The sequence below is a fragment of the Wyeomyia smithii genome, chromosome 2, assembly GCF_029784165.1.
Source record: "Wyeomyia smithii strain HCP4-BCI-WySm-NY-G18 chromosome 2, ASM2978416v1, whole genome shotgun sequence".
NCBI lineage: Eukaryota > Metazoa > Arthropoda > Insecta > Diptera > Culicidae > Wyeomyia > Wyeomyia smithii.
The window spans coordinates 238,454,311-238,476,285 of record NC_073695.1 but is presented as its reverse complement, the minus strand read 5'-3'; the positions used below and the strand labels follow the sequence as shown (position 1 = coordinate 238,476,285).

Sequence of the window (21,975 nt, the reverse complement as noted above, 5' to 3'; positions counted from 1 at the left end):
CTCCCGCGACGAGAGATTTCCTATTAAAAAAAAGTGGCGTGATGTTCTGGTGTGTGTGCAGGAACGGCACAACAAATCAACTTATTACGGTTGCTGTCAAGCAATGAAAAGTTGATTTGGACTTATTGTGGCAAGTAGCAGAGCGCAATAATGCAACCAAACTCATTGCGCTCTTAAAGAGGTAATGCCAGCTGCTTATAGTATGCGGTACTCTTCCCATGTGGTTTTAAAGCAGTTTTATTGCCATTCTTATAATTGCTTTCAAAAGCTTGGCAAGGGTGGGCCACTTGGCTGTAAAGCAAACTTATAGCGGTTATCAGAAGCTTCTGATAGTATTTCTAGTTTTAACAGCAGTTTTGCGAAATTGGGCATGAAAACCGCTAGAAGAATGCAATACGACTTAAATTGTTACTTGGGATGACTATATTTGTTGCTAATATAAACAAACGAAAATGACCAACTTTGAGTGCTTACAATAATATTCAAAATTCACAAAACTGTGTTCATACTTAAGGATTTTGTGAAAACAAGCAGCAATAGAAGTGATTCTACTTGTATGTAAATTGAATACTTTTAGGAATGTTTTTATAAAAACTCAAATATTATCAGCATCGAAAAAATAAAACCGAATAGAAGTTGTCATAATTTCAAGCGCATTGAAATTTATAGAAGTTTCTGGCGTGCCAACAACTCAAACTAGGGCGGGGGCCTAGCGTGGTTGGTAACGTCTCCGCCAACCACGCTTGACGCCTGGGTTCGAATCCCAATGCCGACATAGGTGTCGATGGTTGTGGGGTGGCGTGATCCACTCGCAACCAACCCAACTGGTCTAGATTCAATCCTAGTCGACACCGGGAGATTTTCTGAGGCGAAAAACCTCTGGGATCACGCCTTCCATCGCATGAGGAAGTAAAGCCGTTGGCGTCGGTCCGTTAATCAACGGGTCGTAAGTTAGAGTTCTGGGTGGAGTCGCCTCCCGGGCGTCGGTGATTGGCACAAACAACAGTGGCGGAACTAGATCGACGAAAAATAAGCGGGAATAAAAAAAAACAACTCAAACTGGATGACCTTGAGCTTAAGAATGCCCCTATGGCTTGTACGATAACTCCAACCCTCCAAGACTGACTTGCACTTGTGTCGTAAAGATAGGAACTCTAGACAAATGAAACATACCGACATTTTATATGTAACGCAGAATAGAGTGGTGGTTAGGGTACCTATCACTTGTCTTTTTCTGAAATTTCTAGAGTTTTGCTTGCGTTTGCATTTCTAATAAAAGAAGATTATTTTAACTGTGAATTGACTTGACTGAAATGCAATGAGTAGCTAAACGATTGATTGATAATGGCAGTCCTTTGTCGATCAACTATACATATCATGGAAGGAAATAGTCATAAAATAAATTCCATGGTTGTGTAACCAACGTTAGCTGCTATTTCTACGGGAGTTTCGTTTTTTACAGACCTATGTTTGAATTTTTACCGTAGATTTGAAATAATCTATACATTTTCCTCTAACTCGGGCAACACTGATCATACTTAAACAAATGACAATGAACTCAGAACATGTTTTCGCCTGTTGTTCTGCCTGTTTTCAGCTTTGAAGTTCGACAAGCTACGATCATGCAGGAGTCATTATCTTCATTGCTTATCTTATTGTTGTTAGACTAACACTGAGAGATTAAAGCAGGTATTAGTTGAAGCAAATATTTGCTATTTTTGGTACGGATTTTATTTTGTGCAAATAAAACTCGTACCAAAAATAGCAAATGTTTGCTTCGTCTAATACCTGCTTAAGTAATGTTTCTGTTGTACTTCCTTATCATCTATCATTCTTCTTCGAGTGAATTGGAGGGAAATATGAAGATCATCTTTCGGTAAACAGTTGAATATAGTTTTGTTTTTGTTGAGGACAAGGTCGAGAGAGAGAGAGAGAGAGAGCAGCATATGAAAATCCTCGTCAATTCCATGTCCAGTAACAGTTCACGTGTATCCTGTAAGTGCTATCCACTGCTATCATTAGTTAGACATATACTATCGTTAGTTATTAGTCTCAGGTTATCAGTTAGACATATACGTGTATATGTGTTACTGGAAGACAGAATGGCGAGCCTCATCTGGGGAGTTGTATTGATCGGTGCACTGGCTGTAAGAACTTGTGCGATGGTTTACAGGCGAAACCATAATCTGGGTACATCGTTTATCTGTTTGTCATGTCTGTTCAAGAATGATAATTGAAAGAAATTGTCGGTAAACAATTGGGTGCTTCATCCGTGGAAGACACTGTCGCAACAGTACCAGAACATTGCTTCAAATTCTTTGTTCCCTTCCATGTATGGTTGCAGTTCTCGTTATACCGGAAAAAGAGCAAGATGTTGTTGTTCACGTTACTTATGGAGTTTCTCGAGATATGCAGAATATGTGAATGGAAACGGTAACTGATACATCTGCCTAATAGTTCAAAAATAATTTCTTGAAATATTTATCTCCAGTGCATACCACGAGTAACATTCTACAAGCGATGTACTCGTTTCGGCAACTCTTCATTGTCAAACGTTCGTACAGGGTAAACTGGAGTCGACGCAATCCCTACGATGCTTTGGATTCATTTTTGTACCAGTTGTTCATATCTGTGTAGATATGGTTTTAATAAGTGTTCCAAGTGCAATTATAATTAGTTGAAATTATAGTTAGTTGAAAATTGTTAGTGATAGGAGAATATAATATAAAATTGAATGTCCACGCAAAAAAAAAAAATACATTGGCATATAATTTAACTAAATTTGAAATAAATTTGGGATCATTTTATTGGTATCCTCTTCGTTTTACAGAGCACATATTGAGAACCATTCAAGAATTTTAGGTATAATGAGATATTTTTCTTTTTTTGTTTTTCTCCCGTTAACTTTTTAGGATAATTTGAAAATATTTTTGAAGTAGAATACTTCTCTCAGGAAGTTCGGCTACATAGGGATGTGAAATGAAAATCTAAAACCGACAAAAGTGAAAAATATGTCCAATTTCAAATGCTAATAAATCGGTTGGTATTCGATGGATTTCCTTCGTTCTTGCAGCAATAGCTTGGAAAATCTTCTAAGATTCTTCCCAAATGCAGATAATTATAATTTTATTTTTCAAACTATTGTACTATTGAAAATAGTCAAGCCTTGTCAAAACGAAAAATTCGGCCTCTGATTGGTCGTTCTATGATTGCTTCCCAAGCACAGTCGACAGAATCATAGACCTTGCCATTTGAAATATGCTATTTGGCCTATATAAGAGCCTGTTTCACCCGAAGCCGCTCATTATAATTCTAGACTGCAACAACAGCAGTCCTCCCTTAGCAGCAGCAGTAGCAATGCAGCGGATAACAGCCACAGCTGTGGTATGGCAACGGATAGCGGAGCGCGTCTCAGCATCGATAGCAGGACCAGGTGATGTAGGGCAGCGGATACCAATGGCAACGGAAGCGTCCACAACTGTGGCAACGGGGATAGCGCAGCGGTTGGCGTTGGTCTCAGCATCAATATAAGCAGTGCCAGCTGATGCAGTGTGGCATTTTAGTGAAATGCTGTCTCTGAGCGATAGCAGGCACACTAGCAAATGCATCCAATGAAAGAACGTTCTGGAAGGCTTTTCAGTGTTTATTTTCCCCCAAGGAATACTTTATTCGCACTGCCAATGATAACGCAAAGATGTGATCGGCATCTTATCAGACATTGAATTAAACAACAAATTGTCCTTTTCAGGATGAAATAAAAACCTAATTGAAGAGTTAATATTTTTTCTTAAATCAATTTACACTCAAGAAATTTGGAACAGATATATATTTGGCTTCATCTCCGTGTCTCAGAACGTACTGAATTATCTTTTCCTTCAGTCCTGAAAACAACATCCGAAAAGCTTTCATTATCAGCATAAAAATTAATTTTTTGCATAATCAAAATACAAAAATTATCAAGTCCAAATCATGACAAGCAACTATATTATTGAGAATGGTCAATCCTTGTTGAAGCGCGAAATTCGACTGATCTGATTAGTCGTTAATATGATTGCTTCCCAAGCACGGTCGACCGAATCATAGAACTTGCCATTTTGAATTTGCTATTTGTCTGTATAAAAGTAAGGATGGGAATTATCAACTGAAATGGCTGTCGATAGTTATCGATGATTTCCTACTACTATCGATAGGTTTTTCATCCCTATATAAGAGCCTGTTTCTAGACAGCGACAACAGCAGTCTTCCCTTAGCAGCAGCAGTAGCAGTGCAGTGGATACCAGGCGGATAGCGGCCACAGCTGTGGCATAGCAATGGATAGTGCACTAGTTGCAGCGGATCTCAGCATCGATAGCAGCTGGGCCAGCTGATGCAGGGACAGCGGATATCAATACCAGCGTATAGCGGCTAAAACATTGGCATGGCAACGGATAGCGTAGCAGTTGCAGCGGGTTTAGCATCGATAGCAGCTGATACAGTGAGGCACTTTAGTGAAATGCTGTCTCTGTGCGAAAGCAGGCACTAGTAAATGCATTCAATTAAAAATGTTGATTTATTTTGACTACACATAAGCCGTCTAGTTTTGAGTGTTAAATCAGCTTTTCACTGTTTATTTTATAACAAGGAATACTTTATTCGCACTGTCAGTGATAACGCTAAGATGTGAGCGGTATCTTATCCGATATTGAATTGAACAACAAATTAAAAAATGACTGACACGCAAGCAACCGGCTTTTCTTTCTTGTAAAAGTATTCTACTTCATCCTTGCGGTCGTGGCTTTGCACACAACCCTCCTGTGATTTTTTATACACACTATTTTTCGAGACACTTCCAATTAAGCTGTGAGCTGAATCTGGAATCAGTTTCGTCATTGGTCTCATCCATCTATGGACGTTTGGCAAACATTTTGGGCTGGTATTTTTAAAAGAGTTTGGTATTTTTCTGGTTGATAGTTCAGAGTGGCCACTCTATCGAGAAACGGAAAAATACATGAAATTGGGAAAATCGAAAATTTTTAGCCGATGCCAAGTAATTTAAAAATGCATAAAACGTCGAGACTGGTGTTATCTCGAAAAAAAATTTTTGGCCGAAAATCGACCTTCTGGGACTGGAAGATTTCAGATCTGGCTTCTAAAATGATTAACTACTCGTTCCAAACCAAATGTAAATTATATTATTGTTCATTAGGTATCTCGAACTTTATTTCCAATAGGGTGGTTTATTTATTTTCTACTAGGGTGGTTCCAAAAACAATACATCACAAAAATGGGAGGCAAGGACCCCACACAACATTTTTCAAAATGGCGAATTCCGGTTCAGCAAAATAGCCTATATTGGTACTTGGCCAACAGTTTCAACACTTCTGAAAGTGGAACTCCGTACGTCATTTTAAAAGCGGAAATGGTGACTTCCAGTTTCTGTAATATAGCCCAAAATGACAAAATTTTGCGTTATCAGAATATTGATGTATTTAAAGTGATGATGGACGAATAAGCTATGAAATATTTTTGAAGTGAGCTGTGCTAATGCAGCAATGAAATATAAAAAATAAATTTTGGAACCTTTGATCCAGAGCATCGCCGTAAACGTTCTGCTAGTACAAAAATAAACGATCAATTTCAACTGTTGTGCGAAATGGTCAGAAAGCTCAGCAAAAAAGTAGACCTTAAAACTGCTGTGACACCACTGAAACAACTCATTGTGGCCCCAAAACTTTTTGGCCGTCTATAAAACGTACTGCAGTGGAAGGAAGATGCTATTGCTCCTAAACTGAATATAGCGCAAGGAACAAACAGAAATTTTTAAAAATTAGTGGGCAGTGTCCCTCTGGTTGAAAATAAGTTTTGGGTGTATTTATTGAGAATTCATCCCGACGACGTGGCTTATGGTAATATCGAAGATATCGGGTTCGATTCCAGATCAGGTCAAAGATCTTTTCGACTTGGAATTTCAATCGATTCAGCACTGGAGCGCGGTGTATCGTTGTACTCATCCTACAACATGCAGAATGTACTAAAATCAAAATCGATAACAAATCGAGCAGTTTTTTATTCTTCATTTAGAAATCGAAGGACAACCATAAACAATTTTAAGATAGGAGCCAATTGGTAATCTTTGTAACCAAACTCTGAACCGGACTTTGGAATCGAATCAGATCGAAACAGTTCGAATCAGAACCCACAATATTGAGATGTTTTACCAAAAAACTACCTATAGCATATTATTCACTCATAATTACTAAACATACTTGACTCAAAAAACTTCACTTTTGTTGGATAGACAAAATATATTGTTATGACCGTGAGAGCCTATCCACACAAATTTCCACTACTGAGCAGAATCGCGCCAAATGATCTGGAAATTCGCGAAAATTTAATCGACCATTTTAGATTTGAATAAAACTTTGCACACGTATTTGGCTTAGCAAACTGAACATTTTTTACAGATGGAGACATTTTGACGTAGAATTACGTCTTACGGCAACATAACAGGGGACCAGTTTCATTACAGGGACCCAATCCCCTGAAACATCGATCCCCAAAAACATCGAGAGCGTCACAAAAATTGTCCATTTTCAACCGTTTTAAGCTCCGTCAGTTTCCAACCGATTTTCGTCATTTTTGCAGTAATCGATTGGAAAATCAACCAAGCACCCGTACAAATGCAGAAAGTTGTAATCTGATTGTTCGAACGATTGTACTATTGAAAATTGTCAAGCCTTGTCGAAACGCAAATGTCGACCTCTATTTCTCACTTACGCTATTGCGTTTTAAAACAAAACGGTTATAGTTCGACATAACTGCAGAATTTTCACCTTCATACTCATGTCTACCGTCGGCAGTATCAAACACGCACGATCTGCTTCCATGCGACTTTAGTATAGAGATGCACCGAATAACTTTTTTTCCATTATTCGGTGAGACGAATATTCGGCCGAATATTCAGCCTTATATTCGGCCGAATATGCAGCCGTATATTCGGCTGAACACAACGTTGATCGTATGATAACAAAATAACCAAATGGTCATTGTTTGAAGTTTAAATTGTTTCTTTCGCTTTCCAATTGTTCATGTACGAAAACGATTGAAAATTGTCCGAACTATTCTACAAGAAATAATAAATTTTGCGCCTATGGAATAAGGCACGCTAAGCCGTAGCGCACCTACTTTTGTTCTTATTTGAGTTGTCGTTTAAAAATAATGTTTTTGAGGATTATGGTTAACACAATTTAAAAGTTTGTGTTACAACTACATGAACGAGTTACAACAAATGAACGAGAACTGAGAATGTGACTTTGGCTCAGAAAAAATATACCTCATCCAGACAAGACATGAAATATTGTGTGGAGATTGCGGTTCGTGTTCCATTTTAATGAGATATATTCCTTTCTAAGCCCAAGTTACATCTTCAATTTTTGTTTACCCCCGTTCATAAAACTTTGTACTATACTTTTATATTATTTTCTGATAATCATTGGCCACTATTCGGCTTATTCGGCATATTCGGCCGAATAATACTATTTTAACTTACTATTCAACGAGCCGAATATTCGGCAAAATCCAATTTTTGCTGATATTCGGCCCGAATATTCGGCGACCGAATATTCGGTGCATCTCTACTTTAGTCATACCTATTTTTTCAGTTATCCCATTCCACAACGTGCGAAAAAAATCTTTGTCAGAGCGAATATCGCGCGCTATCTGGACCATGAAGCATTTATGCGATAATTGAATGAAATTTGCAACTGCAGCAACCAGTCTTTTTCAAGGATACTAAATATATTTGGAAGAGCATAATGAATGGTTATTACTAAATTGCAACTTTGATTGCAGTTTGATGCTGCTTCAATTGCGCAACAGTGTGATGTATATTACGATTCATTAACACTGTGCATCACAAGCGGTATATGCGAAACAAATCCGTAAATGTTAATTTACTAAGTTTTCATCATTACAAACCAGTCACTTCTTACAGCATCTCGATCATACTCATGGTTCATAACAATTAAGAGAAGGGGTATCTTTGCCGATTGAGGATTCTGGCCTTTCACCGGTTAAACTCCGTCTTCTTACAGCATCATGAAACCCAAACAATCTTCATATTCATATACTTGACCAAGGATTCCGACGATACCTTCGGAAAATTAAAATTCTTTCTGCTTTGCTTATTTTAAACATTTAACAAGGCTGAAATTATTAACTGTTACTGCACAGTTCGATTGTCTGGTAAATACAACTAATATCAAACATTTATGAGCACATCGATTAGTGCGTTTTTGACGTAGAATTATGTCTTACGGCAACATATATAGGGGTACAAATTGTAAAACCGAAAGCATCGAGAGCGTCACGAATATTGCCCACTTTCCAAAGTTCTGAACTCAGCTAGTTTCCAACGGATTCCGTTTATTTTTGAAGCAAAAATAATATACGAAACAAATACGGAAAAATATATCGCTTCACACCATTAAAATGATTAACCCTATTCGAGTGTATTTCCAAAGCTATTGCAAAAAATTATTGACATAAGACAGGCTGTCGTAATTTTACGTTAACCTTGCGGTCGTTTCTTATAAACAACCTCTTCCACTTTTTACACCCATGAGTTATCTTCTAAAAGGGCATATGCCTTTTGGCATAGGTTTTATTCAAAGCATTGTAGCCCAGAAACCGTTGGTCGTTTAAAAAAACTGTCTGAGAATGAGTTGTAGGGAATTGAAAATGAATCTTAAAAAATATACACTGTACGAAAAAAAAATCTGACTAAAATGAATTGAAAATAAACATTGAATTTCAATTTAAAAAAAAAGAGTTGAATTTTTTGACGTAGGACTACGTCTAACCGCACTATATTGAGATCAGTGCTGATAAAAGTCATTTTCCCCAGCAAAATTCTCGCTTCGCGCTCATCGTTCAAGGTTACGGAATAAAATTTGACGACAAATCCAACCAAATGATCTTCACTTCAAAGCGAAAAAGAAAAACAAACAGTCCACTTAACCAAAATGAACCTTACCGAAACACTTTTTCACTGACACTGACCGATGCCTTGACAGTCTTCGTTAACTGATAAACTGATTTTGTTGTCTTGCTTTCATCGCATGAAATATAATGAGGTGTTTTGAAAGTTCACTTCCATGCAAAAAGCGGGAAGGGAGAACTCTGAAAGGATTGTAAAAAAATAACGTTTATGGATGCTTTTTTTCACTTTCACTCAAGAGTGTCAACAAATATCAACCCTGATTGAGATACATTCTGCGGAAACTAAATCCAAGGCGTAACGTTGTAATTAGAGATTTAAAACGGTAACACTGATGTAACCACATGATGGATTACAATAATCAATATATCGTTGGATTGATAAAATGATGGACAATTTTGTGATACCTCAGTTATAATCATCATTTGATTGTTAAACAGTGAAAATTTCATAAAAGTTTCAAGGTCGAGTTTTCACGAACAATGTACCAATCACATGCGAGCATGCCTGGCACAGACTTCATGAGTAGACACCAACTGCCTGCAGTGATATCGTGTATAGCAATGACAAAAAAAAAATCGACAGAATCTCCCCGTCCCAATAGGTCAACTAATGTTCGCTTCCATGACTATTTTGATGTCTTGAAGGTGAAGCTTTTTCGGAGAAATGGTAACCACCTCCTCTATCAAACAGTTTTACGTTCTGCTGTTAGAATGTCATTAAAACTGATGTCTTGGAGGAAAACATACTGGCACAGGCAACAGTACTGCACCGAGCAATGTATGAGTAGAGCGCTGGTCATTCGTCGTCTAGCAGTGCAGTAGAACTCGATATTCATTTGTGTGCAGCCAAGCCAAGTGAAAACTACATTGCCGCTGTCGACGCACAGTGGGGCGTGTTGGGTTAACGCGTAGGTATCGTTTTGCGATCTGGAACACAATCGAACTGCCGTTTGAATTGTCTTCTTCTTCTTCTTGTTATGTATAGCAGCAAATATCAGAATTCAATATGATTATTCGGGTGCCGCAAAATACATTGCGCCACCGAGAACAACAAAGTTCTGTACGTGTTGGTAGAGGCAGATAGCAGAGTATATAAATTAGGTTTATTGTACAGATAAAATGCGTTATTTATTTTTGAACTCTACACTCTGTATTCCCCATGTCCATTTTTAATTTTCTGTGAATATACATTTTTGTTTGAAAACTGTAATTCTTTATCGTCATTTTTTCCACGAACTTGTAACTGCAGGAAAATTTGTTATGTTACATCTTTGCCGCTTGGTGATCGGAGAGTGAGCCACCGTTCATAAGACAAATAAATATTGTTTAATTTCTACTTAGTCGTACTCAATTTAAGGTTGTATAGAAAGAAGCTTGTGTTTTCGCGTATTGAAGAAAACTGACCGTATTAGAATGAAAGGTAGTAATATAAATATACTATTAAACTGTTGTAGTCCTACGTCAACTATGTGGTCGTGTCTTGGATACCACCCTCCTACTATTTTTTAAAGAAACTTGACATTAATATGCAATTTAAAAAAAAGTTCAGGATGGAGAAATGAAAAATGATTTCTTATGGTAGATTAATTTTTTTATAAAAATTCTAATCCAAAAATTTTTCAAGCTATTTGTATTCTGATGATTTTAAAAGATGCAGAGAGTCATTTTAAATCAAAAAGCTCATGGTAGTTAACATTCTAAAAGCATCGGTTTTCGAGTAATTTCTAATTTCATTTTAGAATATAACTCATGAGTGTAAAAAATCTCTCCATCTATGAAAAATTCTCAGTTTGCTAAGCCAAATAGGTGTGCAAAGTTTCGATCAAATTAAAAATGATCGATATTCGACCATAGGTCATTTGGCGCGATTTGTCTCTATTATAAAACGATATTTGCTCATCTGCCGGAATCGTTTAGTATAAGTTGACACATTTGGACGACTATTTTCTAAATGTTTTCCTAAAATTTTCCTTTTTATTTCATCGTTTTCCTTTCAATTCTTTTCCAAAGCCGAACAAAGACAAATCTGTCTCTCCCATATTAAAGCTATTGCCCTCACTGTTAGCCATAATGCTGCTATCTGGTTTTGCACCTAGTTGTGAGTCTCAAACGGAAGAATGTCCTCTAAATCATCTAGGGTAGGGAACGTATTCTAAGCAGCTTAAAAACCGCCTGTGTATTGAGACGAAATACCCGAAATGTGTTGGGTGAAATTCGAACAAAAGTACATCAATCTGTTTTCTATCCTTTTCTCTGCCAGACCTTGTTTTTAGATTGTAAAACTAAGTTATCAAACTTTAACAATAATCAATCAAAGTTACCAATCGAGGGACACTATTCTAATCACCCCTAATATATTTTAAGTAGTTTCCATCGGGTCGATTTGTTCCGATTGGTGTTTGTTCACAGATTTCTTCGTTCTTATATTCGTAAGACAGCTAGACAATCAAAGTTTCCGTTTTCATCATTGAAATTGTCGATATTGATCAAAGTTCAGAGCTTAAGGCCTGTTTTCTGCGACTGATTGCAATTGGCGCCACTGCTTGAGCCGTTCCTCACCCTACTTCCTGAAATATATGCTAGCTTCATTTTGGACTCTGCAAATGAAAGCTTTCTACTTCCAGGTCGTGGAGAAAATATCACTCAGCACTTTATGCTTGACGGTATTGCTTTGCTACACAAGGTAATTAGAGATGGTGCGGACTACTGCAGTGATGGAAATGAGACGAATATGATGCAATCGTCGTTTAGTCTCGATCTGTACATATCCTGTGTTACAGACCGCGACTAAAATTGAATCCTCTCAGCCCATAAGGAAATGATGATATGGTGTATAGATTTCTGGGAGAAAGCAAACACATTATTAGACTACATCAGCTCTGAGAAGCGTTTTGCTCGTTGTGCTTGTCTCTCCATAGGCCGATCGTTAGGGGAAGGAAGGATAGCAACAGGAGAATATCATGCCGGCTGAGCAGAGGCGTGTTGCGGTGAGAGGTAAAGTGTGGTGAAAGGGACTACTTCGGTGGCGGGTGACTTGAGCAAGAGTATTTTAACGTACACTGCAGTCTTCTTTCTTCTTCCGACAAAAAATCTTGTTCATGATTCTTATGAGTACGAATATAACTCCTCCTTTTGTGTAACTGGGCGAATAACTTCATATACCGAGTTGTGCACATTGAGAACCACGTGTTGTGGTGTACGCCTGGGAGGGAGAAACGAATACTACACTCAAAACAGAGAACACGCACATGCGTCGTTTTCTGATAGCGTGTAACTATCTTCTTGCTGTATCGCATGCATGACTTAAACGAAGTTTTTAGTTAGTAACATCAGGAATACTGAATGTGCAAATTTTACAGACTAGTTCTACGAGTCTGTGTTTTTTTTTCAATTTGCTGTTGTATAAAAGTTTTTTCAGAGTTTTGAGTTCGACCGTGATGAAGTGTGTTCAAAATTGTAACCAAAGCCCTTAATCACGAGAAGTGCAAGTTTAAGAATCGAAGGACGCTAGCATGATTATAACTTAAAGCTTATGAAATATATTGTATTACATAAAAACAAACCAAAATATTTTGTAAAACGACAATGAATACAAAAACTGTTTGCGATGAATATTTTTTCTAGCAACGCGTATCAGTTATAACAATACTCATCGCAAAAAATGCCTTTTTCCTTGGTTCAAATAGACAGTCAATGACAGCTCATTCTGGCTCATGTTGACACTCACACAACTTCGTATTCGTTTCGCCCTCCAAGAGAGAGTGCACCAACACTGATTCTTTGTTATTCGCATACTGACGACGATGTCAACGTATCTTAGGCTTGCTTAATATGTTTTCAAAATCGCTAGAGGTGATTTTTTCCGTCGCTGCATACTAGCTTAATGTCACTTGCGATGTTTGTAGACCAGTTATAAATTTGCTTTTATATTTCAGCACATTTGTCGCAGACACCATATCTCGTTTGTTTTTTGCTGTTCAAATGTCACCAGGAGTTCTCCGGAAATTATGGAAAAGTTAATTTTTGGTGTCTGCTTTTGAATTTGAGCGAATCGTGGAATTGCTATTTTTTCTTGCATTCTTAAACATTTCAAAGCAATTGCCAATGAAAAAAAAAATTCTTCAAATCAAAAATCGAATAACGGACAAACAACATGTTTTTTTTGCTTTCAAAGGGCTCTTAATATCCTTCAATTTACTTGAATTTATAGATTTCTAAAAGCAATGGATAAGGGGATCCACGTTGAAACTCTTTAAACAGATCTTAGCAAGGCGTTTGACCGTTACTTTTCAAACTGTAAAATAATGCAACTAAACCTAATCTCTTGAATCATATTTCACTCACAGGTAACAAATAATAAAATTCAACGGAGTGAAATCAAATTTGTTTCAAATTTCATTGGGTGTCCCTAAGACTCCTTTTTAGGATTAGTTCTTTTTATCTTGTACGTGAAAGACATTTCTTTTATCCTCAAAAATCTGAAAAAATATTATATACCGACGACCTAGAGCTGTATTCAGAAATTTAAAAAAAACCAAGAAGACATTATTTCACTTCAGAATGACATCCATGCATTCTACATTTGGTGTAAGAGAAGTTTATTGGAATTATATGTGAAACAATGTAGCTCGAAATCTTTTAGTAAAAATTAAATAATTATGAGTAAAACCCTTCAACAATTTGCAACAATCCGATTATGATTCAACGATTTATGATATGAGCGAAGGAGTATTAATTCAAAAATAAAAAAGGAGCATCTAAAGCTCTCGAAGTGTAAAATGACTCATAATTTGTGATGTCAGATTGAGTTACAAAGAGATGCTCCAAGCATGATTTCATAAGTTTTAACTTGTGGTCATCCGAGCCATGATGCGTAGATAAAAAATAATCTATACATTTTCCGTAAACTCGGGGAACAATTATCATTACTAAACAGAAGATGATAATGCACTCAGATCATGTTGTCGCCTGTTGTTTTGCCTGCTTTTGGCATTGCAAATAAACAGTCGACTAGAAATTGTTTGTCTTCAATGCTTATCTGATTGTTGTGTGCTGTGTTAGCTATTATCCTTTCCCACGATAAGTCTACATGTAACCTAATCACATTCATTATTTGTAAACCCGAGCTCTTCGCTCTTATTCAAATCATTTCACACTTCCAATCGAACATGAGTCTTAGTCATAAATTCCTTACAACTTTTTCCATACAACTTTCCCATCCTCATTTCAATACGACTTCAAGCAATACATTTCACAAGTACTTGAAGTGACAAACCTTACAACATCTTTCCATACCATATTATCCACATTTCATAAATAATATGCACCGTGAGAAGCATGAGTCGATGCAACTCTTAAGCCGAACGTAAACATTGTGCAGGCCAAGAAGTGTAACGTCTCGCATTTCACATATCGTTACTAACCTACATTCTAATTCTTACAAGCAGCACTCACCACGCTCAGGAACTCAAGCGCTCCGCGTAGCGCGCAACTATACCTTTCTCAAATACAAATATATCTTTCTCTTTCCCTTAAGTAGACTAATTATAATCGATTCCTATTGGAACGAAAGCTTAAGCGCAATCAAAATAGAACCGATGTATGTTTAAAAAGATAAAGGAAAACCAACTGAAGGTTTCATTATTGTAAACTTAAAATGAAATAAACAGAATTGTTACAACCATCATTGGAGTTAGACTGATTCTCACAAATGCCGAAACCCATCATAGCAATCTGTCGAAACCCATCATAGTTGTTAGACTAACACAGAAGGTTGTAGCAATGTTTATACTGTATTCCGGGCGTTCGAGTTTTTCGTATTTTCTGTGACAGATTGACTAAATTGTATAAATACTTCGTTTTCGTTCCATGTCCTACAACAGTTCACATTTTATAGGAAGAGAAAATGACGGGCTTCGCAATAGGAGCTACTGCTGTTGCTATTGCAACTGTGACATTTATTGTCAATAATGTCATTTTTCACTAAATGGCGGACGTTGACGATGATGGTAATTGAAATATCTACCTATAAGTTAAAACTTTATTCAATAAATATTCTTTTACAGATTAAACCACAACTAACGTTCCAGGCATGATGAATCTACTCTGGTGGCGCCATTTGTTGTTCTCAAATGGTCGTGCTTTGCAACTGCAAACTGGAGTCGATCACAATTTTCACGATACTTTGGATCCGTTCTAATGCTGATCTGTTGACATCTGTGTAATCATGCTTTAACGTTTAGAAAAATAAATGTTATCTACCTGACAACAGTTGAATTTTTTGTTTCACATGTATGTGTCCAGTGCATTTTGGCAATTTTGTTGCCATTTTCGTCCGATCAGTTGAATTATGTTGCTCCCCAAGCTTCGCTACGTTGTGGTGTGATGATGTGGTATGACATTGTTAGTGATAAGTCGTAAAGAATTTATTCTAGATGGTTTTCAGTAAGAAGGCTCGGAATGAAAAGGTTTAATAAAAAGTTTAGTGACGAAAGATAACAATTATTGGTGAGAGCTTTTTTAGTGAATGAGTCCTCAATGGGTGTTAGAAAATATCGGAGTACAGGTAAAGACCTAATGTTATAGTTTATTTCGTTTTTGGATCGTAATTATTGGCCATCATTCGAGAATGTAATAGTAACTCGAAAGTTCTAGAAGATGGTTACATTTCCCGTGCTTCGAAGAGTTTTTGATGGGTGATGTATTTAAACAAATATCTTAAATACCAATATAGTTCACTTACGTGAAATTATGAAGACAAATTGAAAATGACAGAAGCATTAGTCACCTTTTCGACCGCTAGGTGCGTCACTTCTGATTTTGTTCTACACGACATGCGAAAACGAGTAACTTTTGACAATAACATTACCCTAATGGGTACACTGAAAACAATGCACATTTTATTGTGAAGTGGACTCGGCCGAATATTTTATAATAATAAAGTTCGCCTATGTATGAGGCAATCCATGGGTGGTGCTCCACGGTTTGTACGTTTGTCGACCTCCGACAATATTTTGAGTTGTAAAATGGCGACTTCCGGTGATTGGAAAACTGCCGAAAATGACCAAATACCACCTAATATGGATGTTTCTTTAAGTAGAATGACGCTCAGAGGCCAGAAATTGTCTTAGAATACCATTTTGAAATCCAAGATGGCGACTTCCGGTTTCTGAGAAACAGCGAGATATGACCAAATACCACCCAATATGGGTATTTCCGAAATCGTGATGATGCACTGAAACCACAAATCGACCTTAGACAACATTTTGAGTTGTAAAATGGCGACTTTTGGTGACTGGAAAACTGCCGAAAATGACCCAAAAACAACTAAATATGGGTGTTTCTTTAACCAGAATGATGCTCAGAGGCCAGAAATTGTCTCCAAATGCCGTTTTGAAATCCAATATGGCGACTTCCGGTTCCTAAACAACAGTGGCAAAAGACCAAATAACACTCATTATGGGTATTTCCGGGATTGTTATGATGCACTGAAGCTACAAATCGACCTCAGACAACATTATGAATTGTAAAATGACGACTTCCGGTGAATGGGAAACTGCTGAAAACGACCAAATACCACCCAATATGGGTATTTCTTCAACCGGCCGATTTCCATCCAATATGAGATGCTTCGATACCAGAATGATATACAGGAGCTAGAATCGACCACAGACACCATTTTGAATTCCAAGATGGTGACTTCCGGTTTCTGTAAAACAGCCGAAAATGACTTAATTACACCTAATATTGGTGTTTCTTAAACCAGAATGACGCTCAGGGGCCAGAAATTGTCTCCAAATGCCATTTTAAAATTCAGGGTGGTGACTTCCGGTTTCTGGAAAATACCCTAACGGGACCATATACCACCCAATATGAGAGTTTCTTTAACCGGAATGATGCATGGAGCTAAAAATTGACCTCAGACACCATTTTGAATTGTAAGATGGCAACTTCTGGGAAACAGCCGAATACTACTGCATATGAATATTTTCGTAATCGAAATAATATATAGAAGCCAAGCATTGACCCTGGACACAGTTTCTGGAAAACAACGAAAATAACTGAATACCACCCAATATGAGTGTTTTAGGAATAGAGGTGATGTACTAAAGGCAAAAGTCGAGGATGTTTTCATTCCGATAAAACCAATAATTTCAAACGATATAAACAAATCGCGAGAAATCAATGAATTTGGAATGTTGAAAATTATTAAATTAAACACAAAAATAGGCGGGACGAAGTTTGCCGGGTCAGCTAGTAAATACATAAATATGCTGGTTAAAGCAAAGCTGCAAGTGATGAATACGAAGATTAGAATTCGAGAGCGAAAAATTCGGAGGGATAAAAAAAAACAAAAAGTACTTTCAAGACGAAGAAAACTAAACATTAAATAATAGTTTTTGCATAACAGTTGTTATCACTAATTATGTTTGTTTTGTTGAATATCTTATATATATAATATAATAAAACTTTTAAACCAATTACAACATTATATGTATCCATACTTAAATTGTTAAATTGATAGAACAATCAAGTGTTATCAAAGCTAAAAGTTGCACAACAGCCATATACGACTATTGACAACCATTGTGCGGTTTCTCCTTTTATCTTTTCCACGAGATAATTGAAACATTCATTTAATTGTACACTTCGTGGCCTGATTATTGAGCTTGAGCTTGACGGCCTCACACTTCGTAGTTGCTTCCCGTGATGGATCTGAGCTAGTGAAGTTACACAGGGAACCACGTCTATAGCAACTTGGGATTAGTTTACCATTTACACGTCGTGGTCTGATTATTTGAATATTTCTTCTTCGTGCCTCGATAAGCTACTTCTATTATATCATCAATATTTAACTCCCGGAATGGCGTTATTTTTACATACAAACAATATAGGCACGAAATCTATAACATATTTTTTTCTGTGAAAGTATTAAATTGAGTCAACTAAAGCTAAAATTGAGTAAATTCAGTTTCGTGTGTGAGAATGTCACACGCTCACATAAATTCAACAACAATGCACAGTGGTACAGTAAGGCAATGTAGGCGGACATGAGTTTTTCGATGCGATTTTGTGGTTTTAGAGTAAAATTTTTTTTCTAAGAACTTGTTTTTTATATTTAGTCTATTTTTTATGTGCAAATGAAAATTAGGGTGGTCCTGAAATCGACTAAATAAAAAAACTAACTTTTTTATTTGCAGAAATAAATGTATGCATTCATCGGCACAGTTGTAGATCAACTAATTTTAAGCAACTTCCGGTATTTCTTCACAGTATTTATACAATATTTGTTCTTTCAAATGATACCAAAAAAAAAATTATTTATGTTTGCCCTAAATGGAGATATCAATATTTTAAAAGGACCTATTTTTAAAATAGAAATAGTGAAAACTCTTCATCTGTACAATATATCGACAATGTTTTGTCGTCAAAATTGGCGTATTTTTGATTAAAGTTACCGAAGAAAACTTTGTTTTTAAATCTGAATTGAAAAGATAGACCGAAAGGACTGTTTTTGGAAACCAAATTTAATGTCTACAAAAAAGTATTTTACAAAGTTACTTAAAATTAGTTGATCTACAAGTTTGCCAAAAAATGTTTACAATTATTTATGCAAATAAAAACAAAGTTAGTTTGTTTTTATTTCGTTGATTTTAGGACCACCCTAATTATCATTTTCACATAAATAGAGGACTTGTATAAGAAACAACTTTTTACAAAAACTATGGCTTTAAATCGCAACGAAAAGCTCATGTCCGCCTAAATTGCCTTACTGTACCACTGTGCAATGAGTTTAGTTACCTTTTTCACCACAAGAGGGGGTGTTTCCTGTCTGTCTTCACGGAAATATATGGGAAATTCGAGAGTGAACTATATTGTTATTTTAAGATATTTGAACAATAATAGACCATCGCATAGGATTGTTTTAGTGGACTGGCACCTCTCACACAACATTCAAAGGAATTTTAGTCAAAGTTACAATGAGCTTCTGAAATCGAGAACATAATTACCAAACTCAGATGCATGACGACACCATGTGGTGGTCGAAACCAAAATTTAGGTACTGAGCGCGAAAAGCAGTTCTTCTAGCGTAAATGCGTTTTTATTCTCTGGTTTTTCCTTGTCAGTAGGAACCGGGAAGCTATTAAGTGTTGGCTGTGAAATATTCTTCCTTCGGATGAAATTTGAATCATATATATTCATTGCGGAAATGTGTTCAAAGGAATCAGTTAGTGTGTTAGCCACTTGTACAGGTTTTAATTGCATATTTGACCATACGCCTTTTGTCGTTCATTGCGTTTACCTTCCTCCAAAGATTTTGGGAAATTGACGTTGCTGAATACAGTCCAGAAAGGTTACCTAGCGTTTCCTTTTTGCATCCTCAATAACTCTCCTACATTCATTTTTTAATAATCTGTAATTCTACAGTGCATATTCTTTTTCCGGATGATTTTTCTTGCCTTTATTGGAGTTTTGACTTCAGGTGACCACCGTACAGCTTTTCTACCCGGGCGTGAGCTGGTTTTTGGGATGGTTGCTTCTGCTGCTGTTATCATTTGTTCAGTCAGTTCCATGATATTGTTAGGTTAATGTTCTTCCATCGTGTTCTTCTATCGTTTCATATTGTAGCCAATTCGCGTGCTCGTATTTCCATTTTGGTAGAGCTTCGTAGGCGCAAGATTACAGAGTCTGCTTTGACAAGCGAGTGGTGATAGGTTCGAATCTTAGTAGAACCAAACCGTTCGTTGGCGTTGGAGATTATTCTCAGACTCTTCCAAACAAAAAAACTTCCCTCCAGACTTAATAACCACTGGTCTAAACTTCGATAATATCATAGACTTAGTGCGTTATACGCTGTTAAAGTGATAGCTTGCAGGAAGAAATGATAGGGTTGATAAGGAAGGCAGTAGGTTACTAAGTCTCAAGGAGAAGACAAAAAGCACTAGAACACGGAGCAGGTTACTTCTCAATAACTAGCACTGCACAGGGTAAAATAACAAATAAATATGCGAACAGCAAAAACGTCCGTGCAATGCCACAAAAGATCAAAAAACTACTGGTCGCAGTGGGGTCCAAAAAATCCATTTTGGCCTACGCTGCAGGTCGGGTGGGCAGACGTTGCTGTGTACAAAGGTAGGATGGTTGATCACTTGCAAAGCCCATTTGTCTTCCTTAACGCTCCAGAGGAGGCGACTCGTTATTCTACCACTAGCCAGCGAAACATCCACAGTTGTAGCCCTCGTTGGAAAGTAGGCGAACCGTCGTTGGGAATGACGAGACCATTCATTTCGACAAAGTCTTTTATAATGTTTCCCCATGTGTTGGATTTAGAGCTTCCCCATACTGGGTGGTGAATGTTCAGATCTCCCAAAATTAACCAAGGCGGTTTAATTTGTTGGAGCTCATTTTAAAGTTTTTCTTCAAGACCGGAAATTGTGCCGTATGGCAGGTAATGCTAATTGTATAATGTGAAAAGGGTGTCAGTATTGGTAAATCTGTGTTAATCTGGATGGGCGAGTGGGGAATTGTCAACAGAATGCCCACAGCAGCTGAATGATAAACATTGGTCTTTCTTGTCGTTATCCAGTGGTATTATCCCCCGAAACAGCGGTTAATTGCAGCCGAACCAACTCGGTGCGTCTCTTGTAGAGCAATAACTTGCCGGAGGTTTTACTAGAATTTCTAAATCTGGCTGGTTATTATAAAAGCCATGTATGTTCCATTGTAGGGCCAAAATCGTGTGTTTTAGTTTACTGTTCGAGGAAATCGATTGGCTACTGCTTGTAAAATCGAATTGAGAGAGTTAGATGGTGATAGACTGCTGACGTGTGGAATGACTGGTCAAATCAGGGAGTCGTGGGGAGGTGAGTATACCGGATCATCTGGTTGCACATTGTTTTTAACACTTTTCCTTGCGTCCTCTGTGTGAGAAAATCCTCGTTTCGGTGTAGATTGGTTATTGGTTCCTAGAGGGGTATCCTTGTCGGTGGTCTTACCAGTGCTGATAAAAGTCATTTTCCCCAGCAAAATTCTTCGAAAATCACAGTCAATCATTTTCAATTTTCACTTCCAATGATCGCAGCACTCTTTCAGACACACTAGATTTTCGTCCTAGTAACGTGCTGTTATACTCAGATGAAATAGATCGCGCGCATCGTTCACGGTTACGGAATAAAATTTGACGACAAATCCAACCAAATGATCTTCACTTCAAAGCAAAAAAGAAAAACAAACAGTCCACTCAACCAAAATAAACCTCACCGAAACACTTTTTCACTGACACTGACCGATGCCTTGACAATCTTCGTTAACTGATAAACTGATTTTGTTGTCTTGCTTTCATCGCATGAAGTATAATGAGGTGTTTTGACAGTTCACTTCCATACGAAAAGCGGGAAAGGAGAACTCCGAAAGGATTGTAAAAAAATAACGTTTATGGATGCTCTTTTTCACTTTCACTCAAGAGCGTCAACAAATATCAACCCTGGGTCTTACCCTTCCGCTGTTTCTTGCACTCTTAAAATTTATTGCCGGGTCTCGGTAATTTTTGCCGCGAACGGCACCACTTAGTGCTCGGTTAAAAAAAATGACAGCTGTCACATTTTTTCGCAAATCTCAAAAATATCCGTAATTTCGGCAGTGATAGCTTTATAATGTTTCTTGATGCCGTTCTCGGCAAAAATTACCGAGACCCGGCAATAAATTTTAAGTGTGTGGGTTGACTGGAGCTTGGCAAGGCTTTGTTGTGTTTTTTTTTTAATTCTCGCTTATTTACCGTCGGTCTAGTTCCGCCACTGTTATTGTGCCAATCACCGACGCCCGGGGAGACGACTTCACCCAGGACCCTAACTCACGACCCGTTGATTAACGGACCGGCGCCAACGGCTTTACTTCCTCATGCGATGGAAGGCGTGATCCCATAGATTTTTTGCCTCAGAAAATCTCAGTTGGGTTGGTTGTGAGTGGATCACGCCACCTCACAACCGTCGACACCTA

At 37.4% G+C, this 21,975-nt stretch overlaps 1 long non-coding RNA gene across 1 annotated transcript; it reads left to right on the top strand.

Moving 5' to 3' along the window:
* The first annotated feature begins 14,662 nt into the window (after positions 1-14,662).
* On the top strand, positions 14,663-15,249 carry LOC129724279 (uncharacterized). The gene is made up of 2 exons (XR_008727899.1): positions 14,663-14,987; positions 15,045-15,249. It is a non-coding gene; the product is annotated as an uncharacterized LOC129724279 (long non-coding RNA).
* Positions 15,250-21,975: the final 6,726 nt, after the last annotated feature.